Below are 15680 nucleotides of genomic sequence, written 5' to 3'. Positions count from 1 at the left end.
AAGGGAAAAGACCAGCATAATATCATAAGGAACATAAATATTATAAGGTATGTGTTTGTACTAATCATAATGGGGAAGTATCTCGATGCACCTCCCATATAAAATGCATGAGATCCCTAACATTAAAACACGACATAACGTTCCTATGAGACATACATACTTGATTCTTGTCATATTGTTCATGATTAACAATACATGGTTTTTCTAAAGTTTCATAGGCATAGGGTGTACGAAACATAATATAGAAGTATCTTGATGCACGTGGTATACAAAATGCATGAGGTCCCATAACATCAAAGCATGACATATATTCATGGTGCTAGTCATACCTCAAATCTATTCCTAGCATAGTGTTCCTATGAGATATAAATACTTGATTCATTTCATATTTTTAATAATTAACAATACATGATTTTCTAATGTCTCATAGTCCTAGAATAGTGTATATGATATCATAGCGTAACTTGTATGCAACATATCATATATCATATCATATACATAACATAGTATATGTCATACAATCATAAAACACGACATGTGCAGGGGCCACAGGTAGCGATGTCCATTCCCTGTCATCATCCCCACCATCTATTTCATTCTCCATTTCCATGAAATTCTCTATTTATTTTTGTGCGGATCAAGGTAAGGGATTCATGGCAAGGAGGCAGGGATCGGATTCCCCATGGAGAATTTTAGTGGGATTTAAATCCAAGAGTCACCAAGAGTTTTGAAGATGAAAGGCCAAGAATCTTTATAGGAATAATGATTTTTTAAGGGTTAGGAACAGTGGCATTGTTATGTCTCTGTTTAGTTTTCGAAAACCTTATAAATACATTTGTTATTACTATCGTAAAATGGTAAAGTAGAGAAAAGTAAAAAAAGAAAAGAAACAGAGAAGAAATAGAAGGTTTTTTCAGAGTGTTCTTTGTCTCCTTCTATCGTTAGTGTGTGTGGGACTTATTTCACAAATTTATGAGTTTTCGTTAACAAAATTTTATCAAGCCAATGGAGAATGTGTGTCAAATTCTGCTTCCGCGACTAGTGAAGACAAACTATGGGAATTGGAGCATTCATATGAAAGCTTTTCTCGGTTCTCAAGATGCATGGGAGGTGGTCGAAGAAGGGTTAGAAGAACCAAAAGATACCACGGGTTATACAGCGGCACAAAACAAGACGTTAAAAGAGGTGTGATCAAAGGATAAGGCGACACTATACATGTTGTTCCGAGCCGTTGACGAGTCGGGCTTTGCAAAGCTTGCCAATGCAACTACTTCAAAAGAAGCGTCAGAAACTTTAGGAAAAGTGTTCAAAGAAATCGACCCAGTCAAGCAAGTGCGTCTCCAAACTCTTCGTGGCAAGTTGGAGAGCATGAAGATGAAGGAGTCAGAAAGTGTATCTGACTACATCACGCATGTACAAACTCTAGTTAACCAACTCAATCGAAATGGAGAAATGTTAGCCGAGACACGGGTTTTGGAGAAGATTTTAAGGTCATAACCAACAACTTTAGAATGTTGTATGCGCGATAGAAGAGTTAAAGGACCTAGCAACGTTCACAGTCGACGAGCTAGCCAGTTTTCTCGAGGAAGACGAGCAACGTAAGAAGAAGAAGGAGGAAACTTGATCAATCACTTCAAACCAAGGCGTCAATCAAAGATTAAAAGGTACTCTACTCTTAAAATTTTGAAGGTAGAGGTTTTGATACTGAAAGTAGTAAAAATGGTCACGGTGCTCAAGGAAGTAGTCATGAAGGATAATATAAGAAGAAGGGACAGCCGAGCCAAGCAAATTGGCATGGAAGAGGACGCAATGGAGGAAGAGGCAGTCGATCAATTTACTCCAACATTCAGTGCTACAAATGTCATAAATATGCACTATGCAAATTATTATAACTCCGACAAATGTTACAATTGTGGTAGAACATTCAGTGCTACAAATGTCATAAATATGCACTATGCAAATTATTATAACTCCGACAAATGTTACAATTGTGGTAGAGGGCCATTTTGTAAAAGATTGTCGAGCTGATAAAAAAGTGGAAGAAACAATCAACCTAGCCTTGGTGACGCAACAAACCAAGGTCTTAGGTCTTCTCTTGATGGCTAAAAATGAAGATCTGAAAGCGTAAGAACACGACGGAGAAAAAGACGATGGCGGTAGTTGTGAGGCGGTGAAAACCGTTGGAAACGAGGGGATACACAGGGGATTCGGCAAAATCTCCATATTGGAGATGAGAAAATCGAAGAAGGAATCTGGATTGAACACGCAATTGACGAACAAGCCAAAGAAACTACCAGATCATCAGAAGGAGAATAGAGATTTAGAGCAACAACCAAAATCTACAGTGGATAAATCTATTGAGAAGTCTTAGTTACGGACATTGAAATCCCTGAACGAGCGCATTTTGAAGGAGAAAGTAGAGATTGAAAAAGAAAAGAAAGCTTTTAGAATTGGAGATTGAAAGCTTAGAGAAGAATGGGCTGAGTTGAGTGGGAGTTCTTTCTATCTCACAGAAGAAAGAGAATGGGAAAGTAATTTCTAAGCTTGTGAAAAGAATTGAAGAAGTATGAAGAAAGAGAGGAATGTTAATGATAAGTCGTGGGTTCAAAACCAAGGTGCGTGCTGGAAAGTGAAATTCTTTACATTCAAGCGTGGCACCATACGGATCGAGTTGAACATCCTTCTAGTCAAACTTGGTTAGACGTGGGCGTGGGTCGGAAGAGCTATCGCGTGTCGAATATCGAGTGGAGCCGAGTCACTTTACAACAAGTCTGACGCGTTATTCCACCTAATCGTCAAAACGTGTCCCTCAGGCTTTCTGACACGCTTTCCCTCCCGCAAGTTAACACGTGGCCGCTTTCCCTCCCGCAAGTTGACACGTGGCTTGCTGGCTATCTGACGCGCTTTCCATCCCACAAGTTAACACGTGGAAAATTTTCTCTCTTGACAATGCGTCTGATGCGTTATTCCACCCAATCGTCAATACGTGTCTCTAAGGCTGTCTGACACGCTTTCCCTCCCGCAAGTTGACACGTGGCTTGTCGGCTGTCTAACGCGCTTTCCTTCCCACAAGTTGACACATGGCTTGTCGAAAAATTTTCTCTCATGAGAGTTGCAATACTGAATGTGGCCTTCAAAGTGAGTTCATTAACCTCCTTGTTCGTGAAAAGACTATAAGAAATCCAAGAATTTCATCTTTCTTAAAAGAACATATGGAACCGCCAAAATAAGTTCATTTACCTCCTTTTTGTTTCTGAAAGAACTCTCAGAAATACTCGAATTTCATTCTTCATTGAAAGAACATATCGAACGACTCAGATCTAAAGAAAAATTGTGAACGGCCGTATCATCGGTTTAAAGTTTGTACTGTTGTAACCCCGTATCATGTAAAGATATTATTAAGAATTAATAAAACTTGGCCTATGTAATTATCGAACCTACGACCTCCATGTGTCCAAGGCCTTTTGTTCTTTTTTGCATCTGTTATTTTGTCTTTTTAACACGACAATCTTACAACTGAGCTTATTGGGCATAGATTTTATGCACATTATAGATCGTTAGCTCATAATCCAACCAATCGAGTTTCGTTTACATAACTTTATGCATAATAAACTTAAAAAAGTCATTATCTTCTAAAGTTCGTAGTGTTTTAACTCGTATCATGAAAAGATATAATTAAAAATGAGGGAAATTGGCACATGCAAGTGTCGAACATGCAACCTTCAAGTTATTAGCACGATGCTCTAACCAACTAAGCTAATAGGCAATAAATTTTCTTGCTTGACAATGCGCTTGACGTGTTATTCCACCCAATCGTCAATACGTGTCCCTCAGGCCGTCTGACACGCTTTCCCTCCCGCAAGTTGACACGTGGCTTGCCAACTGTATCACGCGCTTTCCTTCCCACAAGTTGACACGTGGCTTGCCGAAAAATTTTCTATCATGAGAGTCACAAACTGAATCTGAGAAATCCTCGAATTTCATCCTTCATAGAAGTACATATCGAACAACTAAGATCTAAGAAAAATTGGGAACAGCCGTATCATCTATTTAAATTCGTACTGTTGTAACCCCGTATCATGAAAAGATATTATGAATAATTAATAAAACTTTGCCTATGTAATTGTCGAACCTACGACCTTTACGTTTTTAACACTACAATCTTACAACTGAGTTAAATGGTTATAGATTTTATGCACATTATAGATCGTTAGCTCCTAATCCAGCCAATCGAGTTTTGTTTACATAACTTTTTGCATAATAAACTTAAAAAAAATCGAGTTTTGTTTACATATCTTTTTGCATAATAAACTTAAAAAAGTCATTATCTTCTAAATTTCGTAGTGTTTTAACTCGTATCATGAAAATGATATAATTAAAAATGAGGGTAATTGGCCCCATGTAGGTATCGAACTTGCAACCTTTGCATTATTAGTATGACGCTCTAACCAATTGAGCTAATAGGCCAAAGGTTTTCTCACCTCACAATGCGCCTGACGCGTTATTCAACCCAATCGATAGGCTGTCTGATATGCTTTCCCTCCCGCAAGTTGACAAGTGGTTTTCCGGCTGTATCACGCGCTTTCCTTCCCACAAGTTGACACGTGGCTTGCCGAAAAATTTTCTATCATGAGAGTCACAAACTGAATCTGAGAAATCCTCGAATTTCATCCTTCATAGAAGTACATATCGAACAACTAAGATCTAAGAAAAATTGGGAACAACCGTATCATCTATTTAAATTCGTACTGTTGTAACCCCGTATCATGAAAAGATATTATGAATAATTAATAAAACTTTGCCTATGTAATTGTCGAACCTACGACCTTAACGTTTTTAACACTACAATCTTACAACTGAGTTAAATGGTTATAGATTTTATGCACATTATAGATCGTTAGCTCCTAATCCAACCAATCGAGTTTTGTTTACATAACTTTTTGCATAATAAACTTAAAAAAAATCGAGTTTTGTTTACATATCTTTTTGCATAATAAACTTAAAAAAGTCATTATCTTCTAAACTTCGTAGTGTTTTAACTCGTATCATGAAAATGATTTAATTAAAAATGAGGGTAATTGGCCCCATGTAGGTATCGAACTTGCAACCTTTGCATTATTAGTATGACGCTCTAACCAATTGAGCTAATAGGCCAAAGGTTTTCTCACCTCACAATGCGCCTGATGCGTTATTCAACCCAATCAATAGGCTGTCTGATATGCTTTCCCTCCCGCAAGTTGACAAGTGGTTTGCCGGCTGTCTCACGCACTTTCCTTCCCACAAGTTGACACGTGGCTTGCCGAAAAGTTTTCTCTCATGAGAGTCGAAATACTGAATATGGCCTTCAAAGTGAGTTCATTTACCCCCTTGTTCGTAAAAAGACTCTGAGAAATCCTTGAATATCAAATGACTCAGATCTAAAGAAAAATTGTGAACGGTCGTATCATCGGTTTAAAGTTCGTAGTGTTGTAACCCCGTATCATGTTAACATATTATTAAGAATTAATAAAACTTGGCCTATGTAATTGTCGAACCTACGACCACCACGTTTTTAACACGACAATCTTACAACTGAGCTAATTGGGCAAAGATTTTATGCACATTATAGATCGTTAGCTCCTAATCCAGCCAATCGAGTTTCGTTTACATAATTTTATGCATAATAAACTTAAAAAAGTCATTATCTTCTAAAAAAAAATCGTAGTGTTTTAACTCGTATAATGAAAAGATATAATTAAAAATGAGGGAAATTGGCCCATGCAGGTCTCGAACCTGCAACCTTCGCGTTATTAGCACGACGCTCTAACCAACTGAGCTAATAGGCCATAGATTTTCTCGCCTGACAATGCACTTGACGTGTTATTCTACCCTATCGTTAAGACGTGTCCCTCAGGCTGTCTGACACGCTTTCCCTCCGGCAAGTTGACACTTGGCTTGCCGGCTTTCTCACGCGCTTTCCTTCCCACAAGTTGACACGTGGCTTGCCGAAAAGTTTTCTCTCATGAGAGTCGAAATACTGAATATGGCCTTCAAAGTGAGTTCATTTACCCCCTTGTTCGTAAAAAGACTCTGAGAAATCCTTGAATATCAAATGACTCAGATCTAAAGAAAAATTGTGAACAGTTGTATCATCGGTTTAAAGTTCGTAGTGTTGTAACCCCATATCATGTAAACATATTATTAAGAATTAATAAAACTTGGCCTATGTAATTGTCGAACCTACGACCACCACGTTTTTAACACGACAATCTTACAACTGAGCTAATTGGGCAAAGATTTTATGCACATTATAGATCGTTAGCTCCTAATCCAGCCAATCGAGTTTCGTTTACATAATTTTATGCATAATAAACTTAAAAAAGTCATTATCTTCTAAAAAAAAATCGTAGTGTTTTAACTCGTATAATGAAAAGATATAATTAAAAATGATGGAAATTGGCCCATGCAGGTCTCGAACCTGCAACCTTCGCGTTATTAGCACGACGCTCTAACCAACTGAGCTAATAGGCCATAGATTTTCTCGCCTGACAATGCACTTGATGTGTTATTCTATCCTATCATTAATAGTGTCCCTCAGGCTGTCTGACACGCTTTCCCTCCCGCAAGTTGACACTTGGCTTGCCGGCTTTCTCATGCGATTTCCTTCCCACAAGTTGACACGTGGCTTGCCGAAAATTTTTCTCTCATGAGAGTCGCAATACTGAATTTAGCCTTCAAAGTGAGTTCATTTACCTCCTTGTTCGTGAAAAGACTCTGAGAAATACTCGAATTCCATCTTTCGTAAAAGAACATATCGAACGGCCAAAATAAGTTCATTTACCTCCTTCTTGTTCCTGAAATGACTCTCAGAAATCCTCGAATTTCATCCTTCATGTATGAACATATTGAACGACTCAGATCTTAAGAAAATTTTGAACGGTCGTATCATCGGTTTAAAGTTCGTACTGTTGTAACCCCGTATCATGAAAAGATATTATGAAGAATTAAAAAAACATGGTCTACGAAATTGTCGAATCTACGACCTCCACGTTTTTAAAACAACAATCTTACAACTGAGCTAATTGGCCATTGGTTTTATGCACCTTATAGGTCGTCAGCTCTTAATACTGCCAATCGAGTTTCGTTTACATAACTTTATGCATAATAAACTTAAAAAAGTCATTATCTTCTAAAGTTCGTAGTGTTTTAACTCGTATCTTGAAAAGACATAATTAAAAATGAATGAAATTGGTCCATTTAAGTGTCAAACCTGCGACCTCCACGTTATTTGCACAATGCTCTAACCAACTAAGCTAATAGGCCATTGACTTTCTTGCCTAACAATGCGCCTGACGCGTTATTCCACCCAATCGTCAATACGTGTCCCTCAGGCTGTCTGACACGCTTTCCCTCCCGCAAGTTGACACGTGGCTTGCCGGCTTTCTCACGCGTTTTCCTTCCCATAAGTTGACACGTGGCTTACTGAAAAATTTTATCTCATGAGAGTCGCAATACTGAATCTGGCCTTCAAAGTGAGTTCATTTACCTCCTTGTTCGTGAAATGAGAAATACTCGAATTTCATCTTTCGTAAAAGAACATATCGAACGGCCAAAATATGTTCATTTACCTCCTTCTTGTACCTGAAATGACTCTCAGAAATCCTCGAATTTCATCCTTCATTGAAGAAAATATCGAACGACTCAGATCTAAAGAAAAATTGTGAACGGCCGTATCATTGGTTTAAAGTTCGTACTGTTGTAACCCCGTATCATGTAAAGATATTATTAAGAATTAATAAAACTGGCCTATGTAATTTTCAAACCTACGACCTCCACGATTTTAACACGACAATCTTGTTATGCCTATGTAATTCAAAACTAAGGTTGAATTGTATGAATAACTTGTTATGCCTTTTGGAAAAGAGCTCAATTCTTGTTCCAAACTGTTACCTAAACTTTCAACTTTATAGGGGAAGCTTAAACTGGCATTGAGAGCTTCAGAATCACTGTGATTTTGAGATTGAACTTTCTAGATAATCTGTAAAAAATATCTACACGGTTTAGAGGACACATATTTTTATCCCTTTTTATTCAGGGTTCTTATAACCAACTACTCTATTTTTTTATTAAACAATATCGTCACAGCATACATGACATTACTGCTATGCATGAAAGAATTCATTTACAACATTTCATAAACAATTCTATGGACTTAACTGTTCATAAGAACTCATTAAAACAATATTGTTATGAACAACATAGTAGAAAACAGATAACATTAGTTTAAATAAAAATAAAGCAATGCCCTGATCTAACCTAAGGATCACTAAAAATAACATGAATGCAACTACCCTAACTTTGGTTTCTTGGCCTTGAACGCAACGTTGTCATCCGTAAATGGGTATCTTACCTTTACTTTAAAATAAGAGTAGCATGTAGTTTGAGTACTTTAATAAATACTCAGTAAGTAATCCCACTATTAAGGTCGGAATATGAATGGCGTGTAATATAGTGGGACCTATCCTTTCATAAATACATTGTGGCATGGGCTTGGGCTTTGCTTTTCAGTCCGAGCAGAGTTGAATATGTTGTACTTCCCTACACACGACTCATGAATGTGCACATTGACCACCAGGTGGGTTGGTATAAGAGTACTCTATGGGTTTGCCTCGTCGAGCTTGTGCACACTCACACTACCAAATACCATGAAGGGAAACGACCAGCATAATATCATACGGAACATAAATATTTTAAGGTATGTGTTTGTACTAATCATAATGGGGAAGTATCTCGATGCACCTCCCATATAAAATGCATGAGATCCCTAACATTAAAACACGACATAACGTTCCTATGAGACATACATACTTGATTCTTGTCATATTGTTCATGATTAACAATACATGGTTTTTCTAATGTTTCATAGGCATAGGGTGTACTAAACATAATATAGAAGTATCTCGATGCACGTGGTATACAAAATGCATGAGGTCCCATAACATTAAAGCATGACATATATTCATGGCGCTAGGAAGCTAGTCATACCTCCAATCTATTCCTAGCATAGTATTCCTATGAGATATAAATACTTGATTCATTTCATATTTTTAATAATTAACAATACACGATTTTCTAATGCCTCATAGTCCTAGAATAGTGTATATGATATCATAGCATAACTAGTATGCAACATATCGTACATCATATCATATACATAACATAGTATATGTCATACAACCATAAAACACGACATGTGCAGGGGCCACAGGTAGAGATGTCCATTCCCTGTCATCATCCCCACCATCTATTTCATTCTCCATTTCCACGAAATTCTCTATTTATTTGTGTGGGGATCAGGGTAAGGGATTCATCGCAAGAAAGTGGCAGGGATTGGATTCCTTATGGAGAATTTTAGTGGGTTTTAAATCAAGAGTCAGTCTTAGAGGGAAAGGCCAAGAGTGTTGAAGATGAAAGGCTAAGAATCTTTATATGAAGAATGACTTTTTATGGGTTAGGAAATAATGACATTCTTATGTCTATATTTAGTTTTAGAAGACCTTGTAAATACATTTTTTATTACTATTGTAAAATGGTAAAGTAGAGCAGAGAAAAAAAAAAAAAGAAAAGAAATAGAGAAGCAATAGAAGGTTTTTTCAGATAAACAGTGTTCTTTATCTCCTTCTATCGTTAGTGTGTGTGAGACTTATTTCACAAATTTATTAGTTTTGTTTAACAAATGTGTATCAAGCCAATGGCGAATGTGACGGGTCAAATGTCGCTACCGCGACTAATGAAGACAAACTACGAGAATTAGAGCATTCATATGAAAGCTTTTCTTGGTTCTCAAGATGCATGGGAGGTGGTCGAAGAAGAGTTAGAAGAACCAAAAGATACCCTGGTTTATACAGCAACACAAAAAAAGGCGTTAAAAGAGATGCGATCAAAGGATGAGGGGGCACTTTACATGTAGTTCCGAGCCGTTGACGTGTCGGGCTTTGAGAAGCTTGTCAGTGCAACTACTTCAAAAGAAGCGTCGGACACTTTAAGAAAAGTGTTCAAAAGAATCGACCGAGTCAAACAAGTGCGTCTCAAAACTCTTCGTGGCAAGTTGGAGAGCATGAAGATAAAGAAGTTATAAAGTGTATTTGACTACGTCACGCATGTACACACTGTGGTAAACCAACTCAACCAAAATGGATAAATGTTAGCCGAGACGCGGGTTTTGGAGATGATTTTAAGGTCATTAACCAACAACTCAACCGAAATGAAGGAGTCAATCAAGCACTTCAAACCAAGGCGTCAATCAAAGATGAAAAGGTACTCTACTCTCAAAATTTTGAAGGTAGAGGTTTTGGCCGTGAAAGTAGTAAAAATGGTCATGATTGTCAAGGCAGCAGTCATGAAGGATACTGTAAGAAGAAGGGACAATCGAGCCAAGCAAATTTGCATGGAAGAGGACGCAGTCGAGGAAGAGGCAACCAATCAATTTACTCCAACATTCAGTGTTACAAATGTCACAAATATGGTCACTATGCGAACGATTGTAACTTCGACAAATGTTACAATTATGGCAGAGGGGCATTTTGCAAACAAATGTCGAGTCGATAAAAAGGTGGAAAAAACAATCAACCTAGCCTTGGATGACGCAACAAACGAAGGTCTTCTCTTGATGGCTCAAAATGAAGATCTAAAAGTGAAAGAACATGGCGAAGAAAAAGATGATGGTCGTAGTTGTGAAGCGGTGGAAGCCATTGGAAACGAGGGGATACGCAGCAGATTTGGCAAAATCACGATATTAGAGACAAAAAAATCAAAGAAGGAATCTAGATTGAACACACGATCGACGAACGAGCCAAAGAAACTTCCAAATCATCAGAAGGAGAATAGAGATTTAGAGCAACAACCAAAATCTGCCGCTAATAAATTTGTGGAGAAGTCTCAGTTGCAGACGTTGAAATTCCTGAACGAGCGCCTTTTGAAGGAGAAAGTAGAGATTAAAAAAGAAAAGAAAGCTTTTAGAAATGGAGATTGAAAGGTTAGAAAAGAAAGTGGCTGAGCTGAGTGAGAGTTGTTTCTATCTCAAACAGGAGAAGGAAGAGAATGAGAAGGTAATTTGTGAGCTTATGAAGAGAATTGAAGAAGGTGTGGAGTGATAGAGGTCAGTTACTGATGAGTAGTGGGTTCAAAACCGGAGGAGTGCGTTGGGAAGTGAGATTCTTTACATTGAAGCTTGGCACCATACTGATCGGGTCAAACATCTATCTAGTCAAACTAGGTTAGATGTGGGCATGGGTTGGAAGAGCTACCACGTGTTGCAAATCGAGTAGAGCCGCGTCACCTTACAACACGCATGACACGTTATTCCATTCATCGTCAATACGTGTCCCTCAGGCTGTCTGACATGCTTTTCCTCCTGCAAGTTGACACGTGGCTTGCTAGCTATCTGACGCGCTTTCTGTCCCACAAGTTGACACGTGGCTTGTCGGAAAATTTTCTCCTGACAATGCGCATAACGCGTTATTCCACCCAATCGTCAATACGTGTCCCTCAGGCTGTCTAACGCGCTTTCCCTCCAACAAGTTGACATGTGGCTTGCCGGAAATTTTTCTCTCCTGAGAGTCGCCATACTGAATCTGGCCTTCAAAGTCAGTTCATTTACCTCCTTGTTCCCGAAAGGACCCTCAGAAATCCTCGAATTTAATCCTTCATAGAAGAACATATCGAACGGCCAAAATAAGTTCATTTACCTCCTTCTTGTTCCTAAAAGGACCCTAAAAAATCCTCAAATTTCATCCTTCGTATAAGAACATATCGAACGGCCAAAATAAGTTCATTTACCTCCTTGTTCCTAAAAGGACCCTCAGAAATCCTCGAATTTCATTCTTCGTAGAAGAACATATCGAACGACTAAAGAAAAATTGTGAATGAGAAAGGTTACCTCGCAGGTCTTATCGGTTTACAGTTCGTAGTGTTGTAACCCCATATCATGAAAAGATATTATTATGAATTAATAAAATTTGGCCTATGTAATTTGTCGAATCTACAACCATCACGTTATTAACACAACAATCTAACCAACTGAGCTAATTGGGCATAAGTTTTATGCACGTTATAGATCGTTAGCTCCTAATCCAGTCAATCGAGTTTCGTTTGCATAACTTTATGCATAATAAACTTAAAAAAGTCATTATCTTTTAAAGTTCATAGTGTTTTAACTCGTATCATGAAAAGATATAATTAAAAATAAATGAAATTAGCACATGGAGATGTCAAACCTGCAACCTTCACGATATTAGCACATCGCTCTAACCAACTTAGCTAATAAGCCATAGGTTTTATGCACATTGTAGATTGATAGCTCATGATTTAATAAATCGAGTTTAGGTTACATAATTTTTTGCATGATAAACTTAAAACTTTAAGTCATTATCTTTAAAGTTCGTAATGTTGTAACCCCGTATCATGAAAAGATATTATTAAGAAGAAATGAAATCGGCCCATGCAGGTGTCAAACCAACGACCTTCACATTATTAGCCCGACATTCTAACAAACTGAGCTAATAGGCCATAGGTTTTATGAACATTGTAGATCGATAGCTCCTCATTCAGTCAATCAAGTTTCGCTTACATAATTTTATGCATAATAAACTTAAAACTATAAGTGATTATCTTTTAAATCTAGTATCATTAAATATATCATTATTGAGAAGGAATGAAATTAACCATGCAAGTGTCAAACCTGTAGTAGCTCCTAATATAGCCAATCGAGTTTAGGTTACATAATTTTATGCATAATAAAACTTAAAACTCTTTAATTTCAAGTCATCATGAAATTAGCCCATCCAACCTTCATGTTATTAACTCGACGTTCTAACCAACTAATCTAATAGGTCACAAGTTTTATACTCATTGAAGAGTAGTAGCTCCTAAACCAGTCAATTGAGTTTAGGTTACATAATTTTATGCATAATAAACTTAAAACTTTAGGTCGTTATCTTTTAAAGTTTGTAGTGCTTTACCCCCGTATCATTAAAGATATCTTTGAGAATTAATTAAATTGACCCATCCAAGTGGCAAACATGCTACCTTCGCACTTAATTAGCGCGACGTTCTAACAAACTGAGCTAATGGACCAAAGGTTTTATGCAACTTGCAGATCAATAGCTCCTAATCTAGCCAATCACTTCATTTTAAAACATTATATTTAAAGTTCGTAGTGTTGTAACCCCGTATCATGAAAAGATGTTTTTAAGAGAATTAATGGTATTGTCCCATGGTAAAAGGGAGGTCCATCACTTCATTTTATAAGCCCACTTGAACTGTTTAAAGTCATTCGAAAAATACATTTTTTGACGGCTCTAGGTTAATATTTTGGCTGATCCGGCTTGGGTTTGATACGTTCGGACACTTTCTTCTTTCAACTTTTCAGAAGCTTAAATTAGTATGACTATCTTTTGCCTAGTTAAATTTTTAGAATCGAGTTTAAATTATTAATGTACCGGTAGGTTTAGTTAGTTTATATACTTATGGGTAAGTTTAAATTACTTTATACAAAAGTAGGTGAGTTAATTTCCATAATAAAATTTTAATTTATGGTTGTTGGACTTCTTAGGGAAAATTAAAATTTAGAGGCCAGCATTAAGCTAACGTCAAATGGTTGTAGCTGCTTCAAAGGCTAACCAAGTAAGTGGCCTTACCATCATTTGGTTATAATTGTGTGTTGTATGATGACACGTACTCGTGGCTTTGCAAATTGTAATAGCCCAAGCTCATCGCTAGCAGATATTGTCTTCTTCGGATTTTCGAGATTACCTTACGTTTTTAAAACGCATAGAGAAATTTTCACTCCCTTATAAAGAATGTTCCCCTCTCCAACTGTTGTGGGATCTCACAATCCATCCTCTTTCGAGACTCAGTATCCTTGTTGGTACTCGTTACTTTCTCCAATCAATGTGGGATCTCACAATCCAACCCCTTTCAAGCCCAAGCATCCTCGCTAGCACATCGCCCGATGTCTGGCTCTAATACTATTTGTAACCGTCCAAGCCCACCACTAGTAAATATTCTCCTATTTTGACTTTTCCTTTGGGGCTTCTGCTCAAGGGTTTAAAATGCTTTTTGCTATGGAGAGATTTTTACACCCTTATAAATAATGATTTGTTTCCCTCTCCAACCAATGTGAGATCTAAAAATGCATTTGTCAACTACTAAATGAAAATCAATGCATACACTGTTATTCGTTCTCCCCAGTACACCACTCAGTGTCTGGCTCTGATACCAACATTAACACCCCTAATTTCTTACCTTAATTAGAGGTGTCAAACATGCATGCCTTAATTAACATATGCGGACAATGAAATGATACATTTTCAAATGAAGTCATAGACTTACACATTTAATTTAAAACAAGAAAGTAAGAAATAACGTAGTTTTAAAACATGAAAAAGTTTTGTGTATATCCCCTAGGGTCGAGACTTTATCCAAAGTACATGTGTAAGCTTGTGAGTGCAACAGCCCACCACTACTCGTATGGTAGTGTTTCCTTTTGTTATCTTATGTAAACCTAGAAAGAACTCCATGACATAATCTCTAAGTTGTTGAACCTTTGAGTACCCATCAGATTCACTAACCAACGGTTTGGGCATATCCTTTAACAACTATCTATGTGACCTACCACATTGAAGAACTTAACCAACTTGGGATTCACTCACTATGCATAAGTAATTTAGTGTGGTATTCACATTAAGGATGAGGAAAATAATCTCATGTTCGTTTGGTAAATATGAATTTGGATACTTACTTTTTGAGTTGTCTTAATACTCTAACTAGTCATCTCTTCATAACATCATTAAATCCTACTTACCTTCATATATCATCTAGTACATCCTTATACTATAACTAAGGCCAGCAAATTCCTTAACTTTTGAAATCTCTTCTCACAAACTCTTTATAAGTGCGAGTTGTGATTGCATGTATTGAATGAGTTAAACTCAAAACTTTTCAACAAACCTTCTACCTTGTCAAAGCTAGGAAACTTACAACTTTATATCTCTAAATAAGTCTAGACAAACTACAATTTGTTCCTCCTTTAAAATGGTTCACCAGACCATATTCTATAATATTCAATGTCTAAGGAAAATACTTTTGTTCAACCAAGACTCTACATCGGAGAGTTTGGTATAACGCTCATTATATAGAGGTATCAAGTTTGCTTAAGGGCTCATCTTGTTATCTTTTTTGTCTCTGATTAGCCTCCTATAATCGATATGAACACTATTATAAAACAAGTTTAGAAACCTTGTTAAATATCTAATTCATAAAAATTACTTGAGCTATGGGAAATTAGTGAGCCCACCAACATCACTCTAACTCACACAACTATGTCGAACTCCGAGAAAACCTTTTAACCTTGCCTTATTGGTTCATATGCTTGAGGGAACCCTTGTTTCTACATGTATGCATGTTTTTTTTTTCTTTTCAATAACTATCTGGATCAACTCTTAATGTTCAATATATCGTCATGTGTGTCCATTATTTCCTCTTAACGACTAGAGATATTGCTCTCTAAAGCAAATGTTGAGGAGTGTGAAGTCGTGACTTAGTAGCTCATGTGTCTATGGCAGGGTCTACCTTAACTCTGCCAAGTTGTCCTGGCCACTAAAAAAAATCAAGTAGATTCAAGCTTCATATCTCGTGTGGGT

The 15680-nt window shown here is 37.2% G+C and overlaps 2 non-coding genes across 2 annotated transcripts; both read right to left on the bottom strand.

The window, feature by feature from the left end:
• Positions 1-5751: 5751 nt before the first annotated feature.
• TRNAI-AAU lies at positions 5752-5825 on the bottom strand. Its single transcript has one exon. It is a non-coding gene; the product is annotated as a tRNA-Ile (tRNA).
• Positions 5826-6436: 611 nt separating this feature from the next.
• Positions 6437-6510, bottom strand: TRNAI-AAU. The gene has a single exon. It is a non-coding gene; the product is annotated as a tRNA-Ile (tRNA).
• Positions 6511-15680: the final 9170 nt, after the last annotated feature.

The sequence above is a fragment of the Cucurbita maxima genome, unplaced genomic scaffold (genome assembly GCF_002738345.1).
Source record: "Cucurbita maxima cultivar Rimu unplaced genomic scaffold, Cmax_1.0 Cma_Scf00076, whole genome shotgun sequence".
In the NCBI taxonomy this organism is placed as follows: Eukaryota; Viridiplantae; Streptophyta; class Magnoliopsida; order Cucurbitales; family Cucurbitaceae; genus Cucurbita; species Cucurbita maxima.
Note: the sequence above shows the minus strand (reverse complement) of the source record. Positions and strands in the feature narration are given on the sequence as shown.